At 47.8% G+C, this 14661-nt stretch overlaps 1 long non-coding RNA gene across 1 annotated transcript in view; it reads right to left on the reverse strand.

Annotated features, from left to right (window-relative positions):
• Positions 1 to 1640: 1640 nt before the first annotated feature.
• Positions 1641 to 14661, reverse strand: part of LOC130143764 (uncharacterized) — a 69263-nt gene continuing 56242 nt past the window's right edge. The window contains exon 2 of the long non-coding RNA XR_008819865.1: positions 1641 to 2840. This is a non-coding gene — a long non-coding RNA (uncharacterized LOC130143764). The remainder of the gene's footprint in view (positions 2841 to 14661) is intronic.

Below are 14661 nucleotides of genomic sequence, written 5' to 3' on the forward strand. Positions count from 1 at the left end.
GTAACACCCCTGACTGCTGTCACAGCCTGCTGGAGGGCAGTTGTTGCCTGAGGAGAGGAAGCTTTGCCATGAGGACCCTGGGTGCATCCACAGTGAAAGCCAGAGCCCTGCAGCTGGCCTGGCTGCACCTCAGGCTGCTGCTGGTCCAGGAGTGGGAGACGGGCTCAGGATGGGCTCGGTGGTCTCCCTGCCTCTGCCATCCATCTGTACAATGTTATGCCAAAACAGGAGTTGCAGAACAAAATGTTTCTGCTGTCTCACTGAGCACGTAGTGACATTTTCTGATGAGGCAGGAGTTTTGCTCACATGAATTGTTCCTTCTGAAAATGCTAGCTTATGTCCCTCATTAAGTCTTAATTTCTTCTCCCCCTCTCTCATCAACATGAATTAGTTTTCTAGCTGGAGCAACACGGGCAGGTGAGCACCTCCCATCACCATCCTGCACCCTGCATGCCCCACACTTCCAGAGAGAATAGAGGGAGCAGCAGAAGCTGGGTCTGGTTTGCCCAGCCCCCAGCCCAAACCGTGCATTTCCAAGCCAGAGGATTTCCTACACAGTTTCCTGACTTCCAAGACCTGACTGGGGCTGATGCTGTGTGGATGGATGGACTCACAGGCTGGATTCACCACTCCACATTCAGCTGACTGTAGAGCAAGCATCCAGAAGGTTATATCACCTGATATGACCCTCATAGAACAAGGGTCATAAAATACTGAGTTACTTCAACTTTTAACCTAATAATATGTAGCTGATTATAATTTCACTTCCAGTTATGAAGATTTTGTTTGCAAGCAAAAGAATCCATCAGTTCACTTGGTCTTTTGTTCCAATGGCTAATTTTCCTCATCCTTAAAAATTTATGCCTTATTTCTCATTTGAATAGGTATAATTTTAAATAGAAGGCATTGGCTTTTGTTACTAAATGAAACAGTATTCTGGTATTAAATGTCTTGTCTCTGATCTGATACATATTCTGCTGCACGTCCTTTGCTAAACTAAAGATTTTTAAATCTCTCACAGTAAAGTGTCTAAGGTATTCAATAATTTTTGTGTCCACTGTCAATGCATAGACCGAGGGACCACTAATAAAAAGAGCAGCACGTGGAGATAGAGGGTCAGCTAGATCAGTAAATGGAGGGAGATGGATCCAAAAGTAGAGACAAAGAAAGGGAGCAATAGATAAATCAATAGATCAACAAAATCACAGACCCCCCCTCCAGGTTGCACCGAGTCCTTCACATTAGTGAACAGTTTTCCTTACCCACAAACTGAATCGGTTTACACAATCCATCACTCTGCTGATGAAGTCATTTGCCGCCTTAATTTCACCTGGAAAACATGTCCAGTCACCGATCACATGGGAAGCAGCCTCTGCTTTCACTCCCAGATCCCTGGCACCATTTCTACTATATTTAGCAGTCACGTCTTCCCGTCACTCACCAAAAGCGCCTGGATCCGACACATTCAACTTTGCACCGCAAACTTGCCAACTGGCAGGAGCAAAAGCAACTTTTTTTTTTGTCCTTAGTCGACTCTGGCCCCCGGCCAGTCAGTGTCTTCATTTATTGTAATGAATTTGTGTCATTAATATGTTGGATATGCACAGCAATTGCAAAGTAGTACATTAGTACAAAAGCTATTGCTCTGGATGCCAGCCTTTTATTGCCACAGCTGATTTACAGGCTGATAAGCAAGTTTGCAGTTGTCCTTGAGGATGGGAGAAGGACAGGTAGCGTGGCAGCGCGAGGCAGGCGAGGCAGGCGAGGCATTGTGGCGGCCGAGGGAAAGGGTGAGATTTCCCAGGCCTCGCACAGCTGGGGGTGGGCTTGGCGGTTTCATCTTTTCTCTTTAAAATGTCTTCGCCTTAGTGTGAGCGCTGGGCGATCCCGGAGAAATGCTGCAGACAAAGCCTGTGCGAAACTCTCAGGCACTTGGAAAGGAGATTAAATGCCGTTACAATACTGTAGGTTTGGGAGCTTCTATGTGACTAGCTCATAATAGAGCCATGTCATCACTTTATTGCAAAGATACGATAAAGACAGGCATTATATGGTGTTAACATTTAACAGCCATAACTTAACTTTCAAAAGACTTTACAGGCCAAGTCACAGTGAATTGTTTCTTTCTGTGCATTTAATCCTTGGCTCACAAGCTATAGAGCAAGGGTTTTTTTGCAGAAAAGATGGAGCACTAAGCAGACAGACTGACAGACCTGTCTGTCTGTCGGCTCTGGAGGGTAATCCGTTGAAATGCAACCTTAAAAAAAGGAAATCTAAAAGGAAGGCGTGAAACAGGACCAGCGCAGACAACATACTTGACTGTCAACAAGAAACACCAAGCATCTCCCTCCTGGGACTGATCCTGTGCCCAAAGGACCCAGCTGGGAGCCCCTGTATGTGGCGGTCTTGGTGGAGTGGGAAGGGTGAGAGTCACCAAGAGACTTGGGCAAGGGCAGAGCATCAATTCAGACCCATTTAGGCACCAGAAAATGACCTGTGGGCCAAGAGGGATCCAGCCAAGACGCTCCATATCCCAATGATCCCCACCAGCATAACACCCTGCTTGGGCTCCAGAGCTCATCCCAGCACGGAGACACCCAGATCAAGAGTCTGAATTTGGAGAGTGAACTGTTGGTCAGACACTTTCCCAGGAAACAGTTTCCGTGTGGTACTCACTGCTACAAGGTATGACCAAAAGCACCGTGCGACAACATCAGATGTCCCCTCTGTAGGAGTGGTGTGAGCACCTGGAGTTACAGAAGAAGAGTGACTCACAAGGTGTCCTCTTTGGAAAAGGTGCTGGATCCTCTTGCTTTGAGCCATGACTCAAAATTTCACTCCTGGGGAGGAAGGAGGAAAATTCCCTGTGGATGAAGCAGGGGAGAGAGGATGTTGTTGCTGTTATCACCCAGTCCTGCCTCTCCTTCCTCTGCAGCAGTTGGGATGAGCTATTGATCTGTGGGAGTCCCGTGCCCTCCCATCTGGCCACCTGGAAGGCAGGAGGGACGATCCCCCCGTATTTCACAAGCCCTGAGAAAATGGAGTGGGCAGTCCAGGGACCACCAGCCTGTCACTCCCCATCTTAATTAGGACTGTCAGCTTGCCTTGCATTTTAGGTAATTAATTATGCTGCTTCATAGATGCATTTCTAGTTGACACCAGCGCCTGCCGACGGGACGGGGTATTGATTTCAGCAGCTTCCCGGCCGCCTTTCTGTTTGTTTGTGCTTGCAGTCAAACTCACACAACAGGAAACATTTGGTGAGTGCTCAGGAAAATAATCAACAGCGTTATCTGAGAGCCATATCAAATAGATTTGGGCCAGAAATGGACTCAGCTGCTGAAAACCTATTAGCAGCATCTCAGATTTCCTGTGTACCAGCAGGTTAGGGGGCAAGCACTTTAACATTGCCCACAGCTTGTGGTTAATTACTGTTTGTAGAGTTACCGTCTGCAGTTATGCTTGACAAAATGCCCATAAAGACAAAAATGAAATGCTTGCTGCTTTTGGATGGATGCCACCTGGTCCCACTACCCTTCCTCCCCCACTGGGTGACAAAAAATCCTGCAAAGACAAAGCGGAGCTGGCGTGGTGTAGAGCTTTTGTGCTCGGTGCGAGCAGCAGTGCCCTGGAGCAGCCGTGCTAACGGGGGGACTCCGATCCCACGCTGCAGCGGAGCCGTTCAGAGCTGTGACCCGGTAACTTGCCACAACTCAACATGGCTCTTGCACGTGTTCCTGGTTGCTCTCCGGAATAGCCACTGGCATGGCAGTGGCACAGCACACCTGATCTACCTGCTGAAAGAAATCCAGAGCCAATGCAGCAGGAAAAAGGTCTTTTCTAGCCCTGAAGATTTTTCCCCTCTTAAGAGCTACAGCACAAGGTCCTCCTTGGGCTGGTCTATACTGTCAGCAAGATGTATATATATATATATATATATATATATATGTATATATATACACCATCATATGAAACAGGCAGAGGTGTGAGCTGGTGGGACCGCACAGTGTGGGATGGGCTGTGCAGGCAGCTGGAGGCTCCTCAGCCTGGCAGGGACACGGCCGGAGGGGGAACACGAGCAATGCATGAAGTTCAGTAGCTGTTTGCTGCCTCCTCTGATAATTAAATCTGTGGGTAACATCAAATAACTTGATCCAGCGCTGGACTCAGAGCAAAAGAAGGGGGAAAAGCAACAAGGAGGAAGGAAGGTGGCAGGAAAGGCAAGAGGAAGAAACAGGCTGGTAGCAGGTATCTGTTGCCTCTCCGTGTTTGCATTAATTCCCATTTTTTCAGGAACACTGGAGGAGCAGTGAGGTTTCGGGGGGCCCTGCGGGTGAAAGGCATGGGTCTGGTGAAGGTGGCTGGCCTGATTTCTGTGTATCCATCCCTGAGACCCTGCTTGGGACCGTGATGTCGGGACCCCAGGATCACAGTCATGACTGGGGAAGTCTAAAGAGCCCCAGCAGCGTAATGTGTAAGGACAGGCTGGAAATGGGTGTAAAAGGGGTGGCCAGTATCTGCCCCCAGCCCACCTCGGCAGCCCCAGCTAACAGGACAGGTAATGGGCTGAGGGCCATGACCCGGGCTGGGCATCCACTGCCGACCTCTCCCAGGGGTTGTGACCTGCAGGTGGAGAGCGACTAACGTGGAGATTTATGCCTTGTTAATAACAGAACTGAGCAATCAGTGTAATGAAATCCATGCTCGGCATTAATGACTGGCCAAGGCAGCAGGGTCCGAGCCTTGCCTTCCCCCAGGGTGGGCAAAAGGAAGGTCTCTGGCTGGATTCAGTCACTCCCTCCAGAAAACGGGGCCATGCCCGTGCCCGGCAGGACCAGGACCCAGCTGCATTGCAGCAGGACCAGCCCCAGCATGGCAGCTGTGAACGGGCATGCAGCAGTACAGGAATGGTGAGATGTTTGTCCTCCAACAGGTTTGTGTCCCTCAGATGCCATGTATTGCCCCATGGCATGAAGAACCCCAAGTATTTTTCCTCTGGAGTACAAGTTTCAGGTTTACATCACTGCCTGGATATTTTGGATTACTTCTCCCGCATAAATTCCTGGCTTCTTTTCATCAAAGATCAGGAATAAGAAGGCATGAAGAGTGTGGATGTACACCTATACCTTCCCTGGCCCTCCAAATGGGTATTTCCATATATATCCAGAAAGCTCTTTGCATGAAAACACATGCAAGACAAAGATGCTGAAGTGACTCAAATTTTTCCTAGTCACTGTGACATGCAACAAATTTTGAATTCTGACATTGTGATTCAGACACAGCTAAAATTAGACTGTGGCTCTGTGAGTCACTTGATTTTTGCTTCAGAAGGATGGTATGACTTATGCAAAGAAGTCATGCTATAGCCTACTATAGCCCAGATATGCAGCTCCAACAGCTATATAAAAATCAGCTGTGCAGCCCCATCTCTTACTGCGAATATAGCCTTACTATAATAGTATCCCCTTACTAAGGATGCCAGCTCCATTCCTTGTTGTCCAGCAGGACTCTGGACTTGGAGAATGGAATTTAAAAAGTGAGAACAAGCAAAAAAAGTCGCATTTAATTTTATTTATTTATTTTTTTTAAAGAGCGTCTATTTTAAATTGGTAGGGAAACTACGGAATAGAATCAGCTAAACTGCCAAGCATCACTAGGATTCTGTCATCAATCATTTAAAAACATTCTCCAGAAGAAATAAAAAAATAAAAATGGTTATGGTTTAAGTTTTGTGGGGAAAGCAGTTTTGAGGAAGCAGTGGAGCCAGTGCTGCTGCTCCTGGAGCGTCCACCCCTGCCCTCATGGTTCAACTGCCCACCAGCACCGGGCACTGCACCTCGCTCCGCCAGCTACTGGTGTCCACTTAGCTGTGACAGGGGAAACTGGAGGAAAAACCATGCTGTGAGCTTTGCGTCCAAAGCTCTGCAATGGAATGGGAAGGAGGGAAGCTCCTGGGTGGTTGTGGCAGGGTTTGCCCCAGCAGAAAGGGAAGGTGGAGGCTGAGCATCCATGTGGTGATGGGCAGCTGCCAGCCTGTCACAGGGAAATGAAGATTTCCAAACAGGCCTGCAGAAACCTAACTGTAAAATAATCGTGGTTTCACTCGTGCCAGGGAGCCCTGCTGAGGTTAATCTCTTGCCATTAAGGATTTATTAAGGCAAAGCACGGCGTGCCCAGGGAGCTGTGCCTGCGTGCACCCAGCAGTGCTGGGAAGAGGAGCACGCTCCGAAACCTGCACCCCCCATGGTCCGCACTCCCCATCGCCTGCACACCCCTCGCTGCCGGAACAGGAAACATCCCATCAACGTTCCAGTATTTATTTCTCTTTAACCTCCCACCCTGCTAACCGCCCCTGCACTGGAGGTGCAATTAAGCTGGGTTCTCGTGGGAGCTGGGGGAGAGGGGCACTGGGAGCAGAAAGCTTCACCCGCTGTGTCATTAGTATAAATTGTGTTTGTGCAAGTTATATTTTATGGCAGGCGTGTCAATTAGTGTGTGAAATTTAATAACCCAATTGAGCTTCCCTCGCTCAAAGCTAAATTGAAATCTGTTGCCTGTTTGGGAGAGGGAAGGGGGCTGTCACGGATGGGAGGTTGAGCTGGTGGGTAGGGTAAGGGTGTTTTTATGTTGATTAAAAAAAAAGGGAAGGGTTTTGTCATCCTTGGCCAGGCAATAAACACCAGCTTTGCTTGGAGAGAGCAGCTGATTTGACTTTTTTTTTTTTTTTAAAAAAAAGTGGTGACTTTTTTTGGTGAGAGAATGCTTGGGAAGGAGAATGGGAAGATTATTTATTTGATTACATTTGGTTATGTTTCTAGTGGGGGGTAAATTTCCCCATTAATGACTGCAGCACTGAGGGTAGCTGCGGAGCAATCCCAGCTCTGAACACCTGGAGCCTGACTACCAGGAGGAGGTGGACATGCACCTCAGCATCACCCTGTCCCACAGCAAGGTGAGGGGTGTGATGGGTGGCTGCCCAGACCCCCCCAGAGCACAAGCACCAAAGATGAGACACGCGGGGTCAGGAGGACCAATATGGGGAGCACAAAGCGATCGGACCTTGCCTGTAAGAGGGGCTGCGCAAGCTCCGGAACAGGGACCATGAGCAGATATGTCTGTTACTGGTTCATTTAACTTACTCCAGGCTTCGGGGTGGTTGGTGGCATCAGCTGGCCCTACCCTGCACGTGCTGTTTGTCTCACCACTGCCATAGAAATACATTCAATAAAAACATGAAAGTTAGTGCTTTCACCTAGTGGCATGGCTCCAGGAACTGAAGACTGGAAGCAAACAGCAAAACTGAGACTTGTGAGAGCTCATCTTAGTCTTTTATCCTCACTTCTGTAACACTTGGTGTTTTTTTCAAAAATGCCCAGCCCCAGAATCACAGCACTGACCCCCTCTCGCCATCAGGGGATGGCCTGAGAACACAGCTCTCCACCTGCCACCCCTGGAGACTGGAAGGAGAAGATCTAGACCATGAGACGAATGCAGAGTCTTACAAACCAAGCAACAAATAACTATAATTCGGTGTGAGATACATTCAAGGCAGCAAACCTTCCAGGTCTGTATTTAATCACTTGCTCCTTTTGAGCTCTGTCTGCCGGACTGGGTTTGTCCATACCCATGTGGGAACAGCAATGTCCTTCATGCCAAATACACAATTTCTGCTCACCGCCCAATCCCATCGCTCTAAGCTGCAGTTTGCCCAAACATTCTGTTCTTCTGCTTTTTGAGGTGGGGTGCTGCATGCGTCCTCCTGCCTTCCCAACACCTTGGAGCTGGCCAGAAAGCCTTTAAAGAGATGTGGTTAGGAACGCAATTCCTGAAGGAGTGCTCCAACTGCCATCAGCCTGGCCTGGCCTTGTTCTGCTGGAAACGGGGAAATGGTGCAGCTGTGCTCACGCCGCAGCGGGTAGCTGCCTGGCGCAGACTGCTAAGCACTTTTTCGCCTGTCTTTTAGCTCGTGGGTGTTCAGCTGTGCATGCAAAGCAGAGCAGCTCTAAGAGGAGATGGAAGAACCAGGAGGAGGGGCGGGGGCATGAAAGGTAAGAGAGGGCAGAGGGAGAGGCAGAAGCCCCAGGCGTTGGGTTGCATGTGATCAGGTGAGCGCTACCTGTGCTCTGCTTGTTCTCTGGGGAGAATTCCCAAATCGGAGCAGCCTCAGCAGGACAAGGCATACTGAAGCTATGGGGTTATTCACAAAGCACAAAGCCAGTGTGTATGATCAAACATATTGTAGTGTCTCAGAGTCCCTTTGTTATCAGCCTGGGCTGCGGAGAAGCTCTGCACACCAGGGTGTGATGATGCAGACCTCCAAACTGTGTCCAGGAGTGATAACAAAGCCCTGGCAGGAGAGCTTGCTCACTCCTCCCCTCCAGCAAGCATGCTGCTGGTGGTCATATCTCTAGCAAAGCATAAATCACGGCAGTCAGGTGTGTTGCAGAGGCTTTCTGAGCTTCCAGCTGGAAGCACCACATGAAAAGGCAGCCCATCTCCAGGTCAGCAAACCTGCAAGCATCCTGGCCATCGTGCAGCAGAAGCCGCAGGAGGACAAGTTGCAGTGAGGCCATGGGGAAGGCAAAACTTGTTCACCAGTTGACAACACAGCATCTGGGGCTGTAGACCTTCAGTGTGCCCAGCACTGAGCTTGAGGTGTGGGAGACTCATGACTTCTGATGATGCCCATGGGCAACCAGAAAGCTGGAAGGGCAAATCCAGAGACGGTGCCAAATGGCAAACCTTGCAAACCAGACTGTAAAAGGGGTCCCCTCTCGTGCTGCTCTCCCCTTTTTGCACCCACAGGGATGTTTGGCCACAGTTTTGGCTGCTGAAGAATGATGGAAAACTTAAGCACTGGGGTGTCAAGTTTGGAAATGCATCAAGACCTGAACAGGTCACAGCCTCTTCATGAACCTAATAAGATTCAAGAGGAATCTTTTTTTGATGACCAGAACTGCCCAGTTATGAGATAACAGACTGGTTTTCTGATCTGCTGTTACATGAAGCTGTAAACTCACCCCCACACCACCTTCCTTGTACTCCCCCTCAGGAAGCCGTGCGTGACAGGGGGCTTCCCCTGAGAAGGCCACCTGCGTGAGACACCACCATCCTTCCCGGAGCATTTACTCCATCACACAACTATAAGACTTTGGGTCATGAGGCAGATTGTCCAGATTTAGCAATTCTAGGACATGTTCACACCACCCAGGTTAACACCCAGGTTCAGGATGGTGATGGCCAAGTCACACCAACTGTTATCCAGAGCTGCCAGCTTCCAGCACAGTGAATGGAAAGAAGAGTTCAGACTACTTTCTGTTGAGATCTGTTTTAAATGCTCCCTGTTTATGTAGGGAGACAGAGACAGGGTCTTCTCGGCAAGAAACTGTCTGAATCATAGCTGCTGTCCCAATCAGGGAGCTATGACAAGTCCTAACAGGAGTTTAAGCTTCTAAAGATGCTTCGTGCATCATTTTGGGGATAGCAGTCTCTTTATCCAGCAGAGAGAAAGCCATTCTACAGCCCTGGTGCTAAAGATAGCAGGTTCATTTTGTACAGCTCACTGACCTCCTCTGTTCCTCCCCTCCACATCACTCCTGCCCAGCAGAACATGTGGCTTGCTGTATTTCTCCATGTCCCAAAGGACAACATCTAGCTGGCAAACAGTCTCCCTCCAGTCCCATGCCCAGGCTGTTTTTCTCTTCCCTCCTCACTGGCAGATATTCTCCAGCCAGGCTCCACTGCAAACATCTCCTGGGCTGCTGGTCTCAAAGCTCTCTAAGAGACCCATTATCCAGCAGACAGATGTCTAGGACTGCTCGGCTTTCTTGGAGGAAAACAACACAAAGGATAGTTTTGTGGTAGCATCTTTTCACCAAGCCCTGCTGAAAATCCAGGCAGTGAGCTGGAAGCAGCAAAGAAATGTTTATGAAATTGCTTTCACGGACACTGCACACGTGGTGATATGTTTGTAAATCAGGCCATGTCATTTCCTGAAATATATGAGCGAGGTTCTGGATATTTAATGAAATAAAGATGTATTTAGTTTCAGCTTTTTGATGCTTTGGAAAACAGCATCACCTTGGTTTGAAGGGAACTCTTAAATAAGATTGAGTTACTATGCTGAGCAACCTACTGCAAAGATACAATCTAAGGAGGGAACCTGACCCTGCCAGGATTTCCTCTGTTGTGTGTTTGCATTGTACCAGCTTCTAATCTGCAGCACATATCTACATTTGTCTGTGTCCCATTCAGACCAAAAAAGAGCCAGCTGAGTAGCTTCATAGAATGCTAAAAAATAAATTTGCTACATGAAGGAAATTTTAAGGTTACAATCTGCATGGTCAATAGTTCAGGTTTAAAGCATCTGAAATGCTAGAGATCTCCCATGTCCTCCAAAAATCTTAAGAAGAAAGTTAAAATGCTGCAGAACAAAAGCCTTTAGGAAGGTTTGCAATGGGAAAAAATACTAAACTTAAGATTTGGGACACTAGTGACCCGTACACATTTTTCAGTGAACAGCAAAGTACCATTGAAAGAATTCAGTCCCCTTCACCTGATCAGCCACTAGCAATGCCCAAGGTATCCCAAGATCCCAAATCCACTCTGGATCTTCTTAACTACCCAACTACTTGTCCCTGGTTACTAATCTTTTGACCAACAAGGCTTGATTTTCAGAGGAAGGAGGTGAAATATTCTAACAGGGTACTGCCAAAGCTGGTGAGAATTTCCTGGGAGATGCAGAAGAGATGCCCACAGCCCAAGGTCAGGTCCCTGCCTGGGTGCTGACAGCACGGCTATAAACGATGCAAATGTTCTAAGGCACCCAAGATGAGCAGAAGTGTTAAGCAGCACAGCCATTAGAGCAAATAACTCATAGCAATGTCCACTCCCCAAACCCGTGCTAAAAAGGACCTTCTACCCTTCCAGCAAATAAAAGCTAAAATTAAACTGCTGAAAACTAGTGATTAGAAATATAACGAAAGACTGGTTTTTGTGGGCACAGGGAGGGAATGTCTTTAAGTCCTTCACTAGAAAATCCTAGGCTTGACCATACTCCAGGCTGCTGCAGGGCAGGCTGCTTTACCTTTACATGCAAAGAGGCATGAGGACCGGGAAGGCTTTATAGCACTCCAACTGGGCAGGTCTCATATCCATGTGGGAGTCATGATTTTCCTTTTAGAGAGCCTTCAGGTCCTTAGAGAAATATCATCTGGCACTGTGGGAACAGGTTCAACATATACAGAGAAATACATTGATAGAAAAATATTGCTTCCAAAAGAGAAGTTAGGTTCTTTTTCAGGAGAGAAGGAAACCTGAAAATTTTTCAGGGATGGAAAAAAAAAATGTCTTCATTTCGTAATATTTGAAAAAAAGTTCTGGGAGTCAAGGAAAATGACAATGAAAATGAGAAATGTTGACAATGGAAAGAACTGGGGAAGGCTGCAGGAGACTATCAGGGCCTGGGTGCAAGGAAGGGAGAGGTCAATGGGCAGCCTTGCAAGAGGCACTGCAGTTACTTGCTGGAAAATGAGGGGGCTCACTGAGTTTGTGGGATGTTTCACTGAGGGTTCTGCAGTTTGGAGAAGCACTGAACTTCCCCTGAACCCCCACCCCAAGGTGAAACCGTCTCCCTCGCACCCGCAAAGCACAGGCTCCCGAGAAGTGCCATCTCCTTCTCCCCTTCTCCTCTCCATCCCTCTTAATATCACTGTTCTCAAGTTGCCTGATGTGCCGTTTATGACAGAAATAACCTGCCTTGGCAATGACACTTGAATTTCACTTAAGGTTCATCACATTATTAATGACAAGATCAATATTACCGAAGCCGCAATAAGAGCTCTTACCATTCATCCTCCTCCCACCCCTCCCTTTCCCAAGCACCACGCTCTTTAAGACTCCAGCTCTTTTCAAGGGTATTTGCCCAGCCCTGGCAGGACAATCGCCCACTGCCGGGGTCAGTGCGTTCAGTCCCCGGCAGCTGCCCTGACATATTTCTCCCGAGCCTTGAAACCTGAGTGATAAAGCTCAGGAGTGGAATAACCCACAGACTCTGTCTAATCACAGCGACCGCCGTGGCCTTGCTGAACTCTCCCCCTACAATTAGGTAATCACGCTGGCAGACAAGTCTGATTCATATCGTTTTACCATCAGTAAAGTGATATCTATCAACCTGACGACAGACCTGTTATTGCTGCAAACCACTTCAACCTACCCAGTTAAAAACCCCTTGTAAAAGCAAAAAAGGGACTTGGACATATTTTATGGTAAATTAACTTTTAACATATTCTTTCCCTCCTTATATGGAGATCACATTCACGGCAGACACTTGCAAGAACATCTGCGCTCCTCAGCAGCTGCAAGGGTGATGCTGGGCGAGGGCTGGCAGCACCCCTGGGATGTTGGAAGGGATATAGGATAATCTGGAGAGGGGAATTGCCCTCTCCTTTTGCTCATCTCTCTTTGTTGACTCCGGAGGAAGCCCAGGCTAGGTGAGAGTAGTTATATAGGATGACTCCTACCCCAAAGATGAGTCTCTGCCCCAAGGAAGGCAAAGGCACCCGAACTCAAACTGAAGCTCTCTCTGGTCCATTGATACTGAACTGCTTTAGCTTTGCTCTACTGGACCCCTGATGCAAGTCAACGAAGACAAATTGTAAACCTCATCAACTCAAACGAGCTTTGGATCAGGCTACAGAGCAGACTGGAAATAAACCACATTCCCTCAGCCCTACCCAGTGCAGCCTCTCAGCCAGCCCAGGGAGGGTGAGGGATTCATCCTGGCCTCCAGCCTGCACTAAGTTCTCACCTGCTGCCCATCCAACGGGTCTTGAAGTCCCATCCTCTAATTCTGGGTTAATTGCTATTCTAAAAGTGCAGACATTTGGTCAGCTGCTTGGTTGAAAGCACATGAGCGTTTCAGTGGCCTCCACAGACCCCAGTACTGAACCTCGACCAGGACTCCTCTTACCTGAAGGCAGACAAGGCTCCACTTTGGAACTCCATTTCAGTTATTTTTCCCTGAAGGAAATATCTCACAAATGCAGGGCAGTGGGAAACTGCATCTTTATCATCCAGGGCCATGTGTATTTTTATTATATTTTCTTTAAACTCTGATTTTTATTCTATTAATCCATTTCTTCTAGGCTTGTACCTTAACAAAGCCAAAACCTGTGGTAACAAAGTGCAGCCAGGCCATTCCACAGAAATACCTTCACTACAGAACATGAACTTCCCATTGTAGAGGATGCATACGGGCACTGATTGATCCCCAAACTAGCATTTCAATTAATTTCCCACTGGAGGACTCATTCATTATGGAGAAATAAGACTATTAAATGCATGATAAAGCACATGCATCAATAGATGAGGCTGGTGGTTACTTGACTTTACCTATCTAAACAATAGCTGGTAAATAAATCTATTTGTGATCACAGAAGAGCTTTTAAAAAGAATAAGGAAGCAGTAATTATTAAGCAGCAGATTAAAAAAAATTGCTTGCCATTATTACCACCATGTGCACACACACACACACACACGCACATGTATTTTGCTGTTGCAGCTGTGACTGCAGGACAAAGGCAGGTCAGACGCACAGATTGCAAACAAACTGCCTACAGACCTGCTCAGGGTCCCAGTGGCCTCTTTCAGATGTGTGCAGGTATGTGTGTGCTTGCGTGTTTATGTGGCAGCAAGCTCTTATCTCCAGCGGTAGGGAAAGACACCCAGAGGAGACCATGCAAGGTGTTTTTATCAAGTAGCTATGCTGTTTTGGGTTGGGTTTTTTTTTTTTCCTTTAACTGATTTTCCACCCAACCAGCCTCTGGGAAGCAGCAGGGTGACTGTGCTCTATAAATGTGTCTTTCTTTTTTTTAAATATATATCCCTCCACACCTGCAATGGATGAAGGAAAAGCAACAACAAGAAAACCTGAGCACATCGATGGTAAGGGAAGGATCCCTGTATCATGGTCTTCTCATATGGTCAATGACCCTCTGGCCTCTCTCCTTACCCTCTGCAGCCACTGTCTCTTCACAGAGCTGTCTTGCAGCATCTCCCTCCCTGTCTTTGGCCTCCCAGTCCTGCTGCTTCTTATGGCTTCACCTTCTCACTTGGGAAGGTGCCTGAGGCCACTTACACTGGCCCTGACTCACCATGATGCCCCCTGTCCTGGACCCTGGTGTACAATCGTTTCTGCCTTGCCAGGAGTCTCCTGATAGCAGGTTTTGCCCTTCATCCACACTCGTCCAAAGATACAACAACTTGGAAAAAAAATAGTAGCTGTGGTTGTGTGCTGGGTGGGGAGAGATGAGACTGGAGCAGCTGGGTGAGAGCACCAAGTGGTGCCCTCAGCCCCAGTCCTAAAGATTGTCTACGGTCCCGTCAGTTTTGGCGAGGTAAGGTTTGGCACCAAGGAAACATCCCACCTCTGATATAAAGCTACTACTCCCATTTGTTCTTTTGAATCTTCTTTAAAGTTTGAGGAAATTAGACAAAAGCTTGAACACAACCCCAAACTCTGGAGATAAAGAGCTTCCTGGCATCCTCATGAAAGTCACGGGGATTTCAGATGAAAACTCTACCACCACAATAGCTAAAAATTTATTATTTTCTGCATTTAATCACATTTCCTTTCACTGACCAGATCTCGGGTTTGCCTTG

The sequence above is a fragment of the Falco biarmicus genome, chromosome 1 (assembly GCF_023638135.1).
Source record: "Falco biarmicus isolate bFalBia1 chromosome 1, bFalBia1.pri, whole genome shotgun sequence".
Classification (NCBI taxonomy): domain Eukaryota; kingdom Metazoa; phylum Chordata; class Aves; order Falconiformes; family Falconidae; genus Falco; species Falco biarmicus.